This window comes from Miscanthus floridulus, chromosome 9, assembly GCF_019320115.1.
Source record: "Miscanthus floridulus cultivar M001 chromosome 9, ASM1932011v1, whole genome shotgun sequence".
NCBI lineage: Eukaryota > Viridiplantae > Streptophyta > Magnoliopsida > Poales > Poaceae > Miscanthus > Miscanthus floridulus.
The window spans coordinates 90,821,792-90,832,273 of NC_089588.1; the positions used below are offsets into that span (position 1 = coordinate 90,821,792).

The following is a 10,482-nucleotide window of genomic DNA, read 5'->3' on the forward strand; positions in this document are numbered from 1 at the left end:
GAGTGTTGCTAGCTAACTTACTGATGTTAAGTTTGCTCAAGAACCTCAAAACTTTAAGAACGTTTCCAGCAACCCCTCCACATATGATTTCAACTTCCTTAAGGTGTGATGATATGGTTGGTGGTAGCTCCTTTGGATTGAACCTTCCTTTAATTTGCACATTAGCTTCAAGTAGGTGAATCTGCATTATCATAAAGATTTCAACACGATCAACCAGCAACCTACATTAAGTTCTACAATGCAGAAGTTGCCAATTTAGAAACCGTTTACCTTGAAATATAGAATAAAAGAAAGCTTCTCTAAAACTGGTGAATGTTCAAGAATACATGATAGTGGATACTCATCAGGCACACACCAGTTTTCATCGAGACACAAAGACTTTAATTGATTAAAAGTAGGACAACCTTTCAAATCCCTTCTGAAATGAACTGGACAGATAGCAACCAGATAGGTCAATGAACTTTTACTATAAACATAATGTTTGAAAAAGGCGAACATGAACATGATGATTTGAGGTCTCAGCATACCGTGTCAGGGGAAGCTATCAACACCAAATCCTCTGCTTGGGACACGGCACGCAAAATCACACAGGCACTGCCATCTCGTATGCAACCTCGGCAGCTCTTATCACAGTCCACGTAGCTGACATAATTAGGAGCAGGACTGCTACATAAGTCTTCACAAAGCCCACGGATTCCAACAGTTCCCTTAACCAACAAGGGCATTTTCTGAAGTACAGGGGTCATGCCAAAAGTGACTTCTAGCACCAATGAAGCAAGATTTGGGGCAAGAATTCGTGCTCGGGAACTCGGGTTGAATGCGCCTCTGATATTTAGATGCCTTAAGGACGGGGATGAGATCCTTTCAGCATGCTCCAAGCAGGAGTCTTGAATATGTAGATCTTGCAACTCAGGACATCTCGAGAAGTCAAGAAAATCATCATTGAACACTAGGCCGCGAAGCTCTAGCTTGGTCAGGTGCCTGGAGGCGAGGGGTGGGTCATCCAGCCGGAGCCGAGCCACAGGACCTACATGGGTATTCCCAAGGAAGCTGAGCCGCAGGACCTGGACTTTGCACTGCACGGCGTACCTGACCCAGAGCCTCACGCGGCGAACGTCAATATCGTCTCCAGCGACCCTGAGCTCAAATGTCTCCAGAGGTGAGCTTCCACGGAGGAGCAAGAGGCTGTCGACGAACTCCCGGACCTCCTCGAAGGGCACCGGCGCCTCCCCGTCGGCGCCGACGATGCGCAGGTCAGTGGCGGACTTCCAGAGATGGAGCCAGCGCCGGGCGAGCACGCAGGTCCGCACCGCCTTCTGCGCGGGGAGGAAGGAGAGGACGTGGCGTAGGTTTCGTCCGGGAGAGCGCCGATGCGGTCGCTGCCGCTCGCCGGAGCTGCTTTCCGCGCTCCCTTGCGCGCTTTACCGGCAGGCATTCCGGCGGCCGCGGGGAGGATGCTTAGCTCCGCAAGGCAAGAGGCGATGGGGGCGAGCTGCGAGATTTGGGAACGGAGCAGATTGGGGCTTTTGCGGGCGGCGGCACGGACGATTTGGGGGAGTGCTGGTTGGCACCTACTGTAGCTAGGGTGGAGCCATATCTGCGGTGGTGCCGGGCAGGCAGCGGCGGTGCAGCTGTGGAGCCGTGGAGGTCGTCGGGACTGGGCTTGCACTCCATACATGTCCAGCACCACACCCGGCTGCCATCCATGTGTCCGTGGGCTGGGCTGGGCTGGGCTGGGCTGCGCGGAAAATCAGGCTTCCTCGATGGACCATGGCTTGTAACGACCACGAAAATCGATCACGGTGCATCAACGGCAGCCGAATGGTGTAGCATGAAGGCCGCTGTACTAGGAAGGTGGGTCCCCAAATAACACACGGCTTAGGCCCTGTTTGGTTGAGCTGTGGCCGTGGGAAAAAGCTGCTGTGGGCTGTGAACTGTGGAAAAGCTGCTGTGGGCTGTGAGCTGTAGAAAAGCTGAAAGCTGTTTGGTTAAACAAGTATAAAATATACCTTTTATCTTTATCTCTCTTGAAACAACTGTGAAAGAGCTTTTTATTTCACCAATTTCGAAAAGCAGAAAGCCAAAAGCCAAAAGCAGGGTCAAACCAGCTTTCAAAAATGAACTACGGAAAAGCAGCTGCTTCTGAAAAAGCACCCTCAAAAAGCAGCCCCTTTGGTTGGGCTTTTGGCTTTTGGGGCCAAAAGCCAAAGCCAAAAGCCCAACCAAACAGGGCCTTAAACTGTCTCCAACAACCACGACCTAAAATACAAGACTCATTCGTACTTTGGGTAGCGCTACAGATAAAGGGTTCAATATCTATTTTTGGTTTTCTCCAACAACAAGACCCAAAAGACAACACTTTCTGCAAATGGGTCTTCAGGAAAGAGGATACTCAGATTTGGGTTATACCTCTCCTGGCACTCAAAATGGGTCTTTTATATAGGTACTCTATTGGAAGCTATAGGTATTGTGTTGGAGACCCATTTTAGGTTTGGGTTCTGTAACGGGTCTACCGTTGGAGACAGCCTTAGCTAGCTCTTTTATATATTATAATAAAATTTGATTCTTTAGTAAAATATTTTTAAGGTAAATAGTTCTTTCGGGTTCACCAGTTGAAGCTTGGGGTCACCTTCTGTCTGAGGGCCTTGGATAAGTTGATCGAGTTGACTTGAGTTGTCCGGAGATTCTCGTAGGGTCTTCTAGTTTGCTTCTGAGGATTCCATCATCGAGATTAGAGATTAGAGTCGAGGGATTCTCATTGCTCTAACAAGGTTAGCCTTGAAGAAGGAGAGCGGAAAGAGAGTGATCTCGTAACGGGATGAGTCGAGACTCGAAGTTAGAAGATGTTTTGGGTGATTAGCTAGGTCTACTTCAAGGATCAAGGAGGTCACAGTTAGGAGTTAGGGCTTCGAACGTTGTTTTTGCAAAGTTTAAATTTGGAACGACAATCGGGTCGTGACAATGAGGAGCCAGAAAAATCTTATAGTGAAGATTATATTATTTAGGTATAAAAGATATGCATATACAGTTAAATGAGCCAGTTACATGTGACGACTAATCTTTCTATAAGAGATGTCTAATAATTACTAATAAACAGGACTACCATGGTCATTTGAGTTCCATACTAATATGTCCAAAAATATCTAGAATGATAGGGGTTTTTTTGAGAGAGAGAGATAGATACATAGATAGAGGATAATTTTAGTTGGTGGGTAAACTTTAGAGAGGGTGTAAAGTGAGTCTTGTCCCGTTCCGATGTTTGAGGATGAAAATAGAAGTTATAGGAGCATACAAAGTTACTGTACTTCGTTCTTCTCATTAACCGTGAAAGCTTCTTGCGCCACCAGAAGTGATTTCAACTCTCTGCACCAAAGAAAAATTGCTAGCTAGTTTTTGTTTCCAATCTTGCTACCTCACGCCGTTTTTGAATCGTGGCACACAATAGCAAAGAGATAACTGAACGGCTGGATTAGGCCAAATGAACAAGAATCGGCTCAGATTGCCCCAAAAAAACCCCACGTAAGTAGTAGGAGTGCAATAGAACTAACATGTCAACTCATGGTATCCAGTCCAACTACAACTAAAGTAGATAGCCAGATTTTGAGCTCGGTCCCCGTCGGCACCTACCCGTCGAAGGCATCACCGGCTCGAACGGCTGTACAGCTTTATATTTCATTTTTTTTCCTTAATTTGGGAGATGAAATTGCTTGATCATTTCTTAAAATCAGTAGAAGTGAACAAGGTGCAAGCAATTTGTGCAATAATATAAGATCGGTATGCAATATGTGCATCCGAATCATGCTCATTTCATTAATTGAACAGGGCAACCAGAGAAGTCAGGGAGATTATTTGGAATACAGGAACCTACATACACACAGACGAATCTCCAAACTTTTTAAGTCAGAACTTAGAACATCATTGGACGCCATTTTACACATCAAAGTTACAATCCATGGGCATTGAGTACCAGGCCACATATGTGTCTCATTTAGGAAGAACCAAGACAATAGGCATGCACATAACAAGAAGATACATACTAACAGGGTTGATCTTGCATACTACCAGGAAATGAACAGCTAGACACCCTGAGCAAGCTGTGCTCAGGAAAGGTTTGCAAGAAACAGCATAGCACGATAAACCAGATCCAGCAAGATAATAGTTAATAGGAACAACTAATCACTGACTCTTAAGTTGCCATTACACGGATAGAACTGGGAAACAATCATAGAGACAAAAGGCGCCATGCTTACTCAATTGCCAGATAAGTGCTTCCCCGGATGAAATTTATCATGTCCAAGTAGATAATCTTAACTTGGTACAACAAGTGGAGGAACTTAAAACAATCCCACAGGAAGAAGGCAGCATTCTTATTGTAATTAAGTGGCAGAAGTTTGGTCTTCAGCTTTAAGCTTCTATTCCATGAAAACTAAAACCTGTACAAAATTGAAAAGCATAGTGAGTGACAAGGTGTATCATCTGACAAATGATTGCGAGGTAAAAAAAGGCAAGTAAAGATGAGATACAGAAAAAGACTAGCATATGAAAATTTCACTTGACTAAACTGTAGTGAACTAGAATATTCCAGAGCTGGAGTTATAAACAACTAAAATGTAGGTACAGTAAAAACCTTAATAAATTACTTTGTGCACTCAAGGGCATGATAATTGACATCTTCAGGACACTGGAAGTCTTTGACATGAAACTTTGAATTTCACCAAAATAAGTATCTTGGTATACTATTGTGTTTTTGACATGCAACTTTGAATTTTACCTAAATAAGTATCACGGTATATTGTTGTGTTTTTTGATATGCAACTTTGAGTGCCACCTTTTAAATAAAACATGTTTGCACAGACTTGTAAAAATAGCGACCCATATAATTAAACATTAAGTTATATATTTATAGATGGAGGCAGTATTTCATTAGTTTTGAAGTAACATCTTCACTACAACACTACTAGCATGAAAATCAAGATATTCATTAGAGACAGAAAGCCCTTAATGTAGAATCTTAGATGATAAGGTGGACAGCAAAGCTAAGAAATTAAAATAGCCAAATGGAAATGGATTTGGGTATCGCATCATTGTTTATTTGTATCCTTGCATAGAACTCTTCTATTCTCATAACTGTTCAAACAGCACATGGATACAGCTTTTTAAGATTGTGAAAACAGATTCAAGGGTTCCCAAGTATGATAATGGTAACCCAATGATAATAAAAAAGACTGAGGGAAAAAGATAAATATTCTACTAAGACACTCATACCCTAGCGAGTGTAAGCGAGTGAGGGAGAGAGGGGGGAGAGACTCCCAATGAGCAAAGAGGGGATTATCAACTGAACATCTGAATTTAACAGTTACTCAGCACAGCTTAGAAATTACATATATATGAGGTACTAAAAAACTGACATGGACATATTTGTGTCATGGACTCATGGTACAGAAATTATTAACACATTATACGACTGCTCTGCCACAAAAAAAGTAGTGAACATGTTTTCTTTCTCTAGCTGAGTTCATTCGTTTTCCTACATATGTTACAAGTTACTTTGTTGCTTTCACTTTCCCACATACAGAGGCAAACAATTGTAATATGGAAGCATGGAGAATGAGTCTATGTGTACAGACACATGTGAATAAAATGGTTCTGGTATTTTCCACTTCCCATCACCAAAATATGGTGCAAGATTTTCATTTCCACAATAACTTGGTATACCCAAATCACTGCTTTAGTAACTAATAAAGAGTTCATGGCCTGCCACTTTTACCCATATGTTAAGCCAAACAAAATGAAATATAGAAAGTGTGAGAGTGTTGCTAGCTAAATTACTGATGTTAAGTTTGCTCAGGAACTTCAGAACTTTAAGAACGGGTCCATCAACCCCTCCACAAATGATTTCAGCTTCCTTAAGGTGTGATGATATGGTTGGTGATAACTCCTTTGGATTGAACCTTCCTATCATTTCATTAACTTCAAGTAGCTCCCTCTGCATTATCATAAAGATTTCGCCAAGATCAACCAACAATCTACATAATGTTCTATGATGCAACAGTTGCCAGTTTAGAAATTGTTTACCTTGAAATATAGGCAAAGCAAAAGCCTCTCTAAAACTGGTGAATGTTCAAGAATACATGCTAGTGGATAAACATCAGGCACACACCAGTTTTCATTGAGTCAAATACTTCAATTGACTAAAAGTAGGGCAAAGTTTCAAATCCCTTCTGAAAATGAACTGGGACAGATAACAACCAGATAAATCAATAAATCTTTAATATAAACATGATGTTTGAAAAAAGATAAACATGAACATGATTATTTGAGGTCTAAGCATACCTTTTCAGGGCAAGCTACCAACACCAAAGACTTTGCTTGAGACATACCATGCAAAATCACAGAGGCACTGTCATCCCGTATGCAACTTCCGCAGCTCTCATCACCACAGTTCCCGTAGTTAGAACGGCTGCAGTAGTCTTTACAAACCCCGCTGATTCCAATAGCTCCCTTAACCAACAAGGGCATTTTTCTGAAGGGGTCCTGCCAACAGTGACTTCTAGCACCAACGAAGCTAGATTTGGGGCAAGAATTCGACCTCGGGAACTCTGGTTGAATCTGCCTGGTCTTATACTTAGGTGCCTTAAGGACTGGGATGAGATCCTGTCGGCATGCTCGAAGCTGCAGTGTTGAATCTGTTGCAACTCAGGACATCTCAAGAAGTCAAGAAAACCATCATTGAATTCTAGTCCGCGGAGCTCTAGCTTTGGGGAGATTTAACTTTTTACCACATCGGTGTTTTGGACCGGGATCCTCAACCAACTGAAAGTGTACTGCGTGTTTCTAATTCTGGACGGTGATGCAAAGAGATACAAGATTTATACTGGTTCAGGCAATAGATGTCCTACGTCCAGTCTAAGAGAGTGATCTTATATTTCTTGCACCGAGGTGCTTGTAGTAGGGGCTTACAAGCTGGGCGAGAGAGGGAGCTAGTCCTAGGTCTCTGCGTGGAGTGGCGTGGGTTGCTTGAGATGTTGATCTCTTGCAGTGAGGGAGCGTGTGTCTTACAGAGTGTTGTGCGTGGCTTGCACCGGTGTCTCCCTCCTAGAAGCGGCCCTGGTTACTCCCTTTTATAGTCGAAGTGAGGCACAGGGGCGGTACATGTATTCGCTACGTGGCGTTCTTCGATGGGGGCGGCATGTCCGAGCCCTACAGCTTGTCACTGTGGCGGCGTGGTCGTTGGAGCGGCCTTGTCCTCTGTGCACTGGAGCGACGCGCCGGTCACGCCTGATCCTGTGCAACGTGGGAGCTCCTGTGGTGGCAAGCGCGCCTTCTTCTGTAGGAGGGGTGTTGGTTACTGTATGTTTGACCGACGCGGAGTGCCAAGGCCGGGTTGATGCGATGGCGCGGGTACGCTGATTCCGAGGCTACAGGAACTTGGCCCTGTGCACGACGTGGGAGCTCCTGCGGCTTGACGCAGGGCATGGCGCGTACTGCGGACGACGTGCCGGTCCCAGAGTGCTGACAACGTAGAGAGCCGGGGCCCGGTCGATGCAGAGGCTGGACCGTCGTGGGGGGCTCGGCAGGCGCGAGTCCCGAGGCTACAGGAGCCCAGAAGCGGATAGCCGAGGCTCGGATGGAGCAGTTGGTCTTGTTCGTTGATTCCGAGGCTACAGGGACCTGGACTTGACTCTCCACGCCGCGCTGTCCTTGGAGCAGGGGTTAGGTAGCACAGTGCAGCATGGGTGTCAGCCATGGGCACAGTGCCGAGCACAGCGGCCGGTAACCCCTGCCCCGTCCTGTCTCGGACTGCATGGCGTCGATGTGACTCCCGTCTCGTCGGCCACTCCGATGTATCGTGCTGTTATTAGGCTGACGTCGCGGGAGTGGTTGGACGCGTTGGTTGGATGTAACATCCTGTCAGAGAAATCGGTCAAGGCGGCAATGATGGGGTTGATGCCGAGCCGGCCTCGAGCGAGTTGGCAACTGAGCGCTCGTCCGAGGCCTCGTGGCGCGGGGCCTCGAGCGAATCGGAGAATCGGTGCCCCGTCCGAGGCCTTGTGACACGGGGCCTCGGGCGAGTTGGAGAATCAGAACCTCGTCCGAGACCTTGCGGTTTGGTTCTGGGCCGAGCCTGCTTCGGGCGAGCCCGGATATTTGTTCGAGGTGGGCCGGGCAGTCCAGCCGGGCCTCAGATGTGGCGGGTTTGCCTGCGGTTGTTTTTTTTTGTTTCGTTATTTACAAGGTCTAAGCAATTTTTTTGTTCTTGCTTAGGGTACCTCTTATTATGGTATCCGACAGTAGCCCCCGAGCCTCGGGGGGAGTGCGAGCACTCTCCCTGAGGTTTTGATGAGACTTGGCTCGCAGCAACTCCCGTCAGGATGGTGTTTCATACTCGAGGCTTCGGTGGGTGCGCGCGAGCGCACCCGCCGGGTGTAGCCCCGAGGCCCTGGAGGAGTGGATTTACTCCTCCAGGGGCTTTTCTCATGTTGAGTGAGGGGTTTTATCACGTTTGCTGAGCCCCCGGGTGCGAGTTCAGGTCGCTGGGCCTTGGTTTGGTTGTAGGAAGAGCCCTCGAGCCTCTACTCGGAGCGAGAGGGCGGTCAGGAGTTTCTCTATCTTTTTTGTGCGGTCCTCGCGCACCCTTTTCGTTCGGAAGGAGGGGTGGAGTGTGCCAGGCTACCCTCGATGGGCGCGAGCAGTGACACCTCCGGTGAGCTATTATCGGGTAAGTCTGAGTGGAGGCCCATGCCCCATTCGATAGGGGTCGGCTAGCGATCTAGAGACGCACTCCAAAAGTACCAGAGGGCTTTTCTAGTGGGTCCTAGGGCCGTTCAATTGGCCCCAGGGGCTCGATGCCTCCCTACGGTGGGATCCCATTCAGAGACCTCTCTACCGGTCTCGGACACGACTTAGGGCATCCCAAGCAATTGCTTGCTTGGGCCTCAGCCATATACGGGCTCGCCCATAGTCATCCCTGACTCTATTTGTCCTAGGGCGGCTATTGAGACCCTCGGGGGCCCAGCCTTTGAACCCCTGGACCGTAACGGGCTCGATGCCCAGTTCCTTAGTCGTTTTATCGCATTTGCAAGCCCCCGAGTGTGAGTTCGGGTCGCTGGGCCTCGGCTTGGTTGCAGGAAGAGCCCCCGAGCCTCTTCTCGGAGCAAGAGGGCGATCAGGAGTTTTCCTGTCTTTTTTCTACGGTCCTCGCGCATCCTTTTCGTTTGGAAGGAGGGGTGGAGTATGCTAGGCTACCCTCGGTGGGCGCAAGCAGTGACACCTCTGGTGAGCTGTTATCGGGTAAGTCCGAGTGGAGGCCCATGCCCCATTCGATAGGGGTTGGCTAGTGGTCTAGAGACGCACTCCAAAAGTACCAGAGGGCTTTTCTAGTGGGTCCCAGGGCCGTTCGATTGGCCCCGGGGGCTCGATGCCTCCATACGGTGGGATCCCATTTAGAGACCTCCCTGTTGGTCTTGGACACGACTTAGGGCATCCCAAATAATTGCTTGCTTGGGCCTCGGCCATGTACGGGCTCGCCCATAGTCATCCCTAACTCTGTTTGTCCTGGGGCGACTGTCGAGACCCTTGGGGGCCCAGCCTTCGAACCCCTAGACCGTAACGGGCTCGGTGCCCAGTTCCTTAGTCTGAAAGGAATCAGGTGGGGAATACTCCCTTCCCATCGGCTGACGACGGCGGGTGCGCCTTTTGAGGTGATTTCTCGGGGAGACGGAACGGCGCCTGCCGTGACATGGTGTCTACAGATGGGACATTACCGTACGTGCGTGGCTTGCGAGAAAAAGTAGGGCGCGTGGGCGGTTTGGCCGGATCCGCATTAACTGCGCCAGATCTGGGAAATAATCTTCCCGGTTTCATCGCCCGCCCATTCGCCTTCTTTCTCCCCTCATAAATACGTGACGAGCCATGCCCCTGCCCCTCCTTACCTTTTCTGCCTGCATTCACGTTTTCTGCCCTCGAGCGGTTGCCAAGAACAGCGGAAGAGAGCGCCGGGGAGAAGAAGGGAGAAGGGGGAGGAGAGAGAGAGAGAGAGAGAGAGCGAGAGTACGCGTTACCGCTGTAGTCGCATTCTCCACCATTCCCATGGTCGCGACGCTGTTGTCGTCCAGGCGGATCCTTGGGGTCCATCTGACGTGTCTGCGGCGACGCTACAGTCGCTCGTCGACGACGGTGTCCTCCGCCCGGTCACCGACCCCAACAGGCCGGAGTGGATCACTCTAGGGAACGAGCCGGAGCCGAGGCCACGCGATGGCTACGTCGTGAGCTTTGTGGCCTTTCACAAGCACGGCCTCGGCTTGCTGGTGGATTAGTTCATGTGGGCGCTCCCGCATTACTATGGTGTGGAGCTCCACAACTTCAACACCAACTCCATCACGCAGGCGGCCATCTTCGTCGCCGTCTGCGAGGGGTACCTGGGCATCGCCCCCCACTAGGAGCTGTGGCTTCACTTCTTCCGGGCGGGGCTAACCACCAAGC

The 10,482-nt window shown here is 48.5% G+C and overlaps 1 pseudogene; it reads right to left on the reverse strand.

The window, feature by feature from the left end:
* Positions 1 to 1,531, reverse strand: part of LOC136482366 (F-box/LRR-repeat protein At3g58940-like) — a 30,543-nt pseudogene extending 29,012 nt beyond the window's left edge.
* Between the last annotated feature and the right edge of the window lie 8,951 nt (positions 1,532 to 10,482).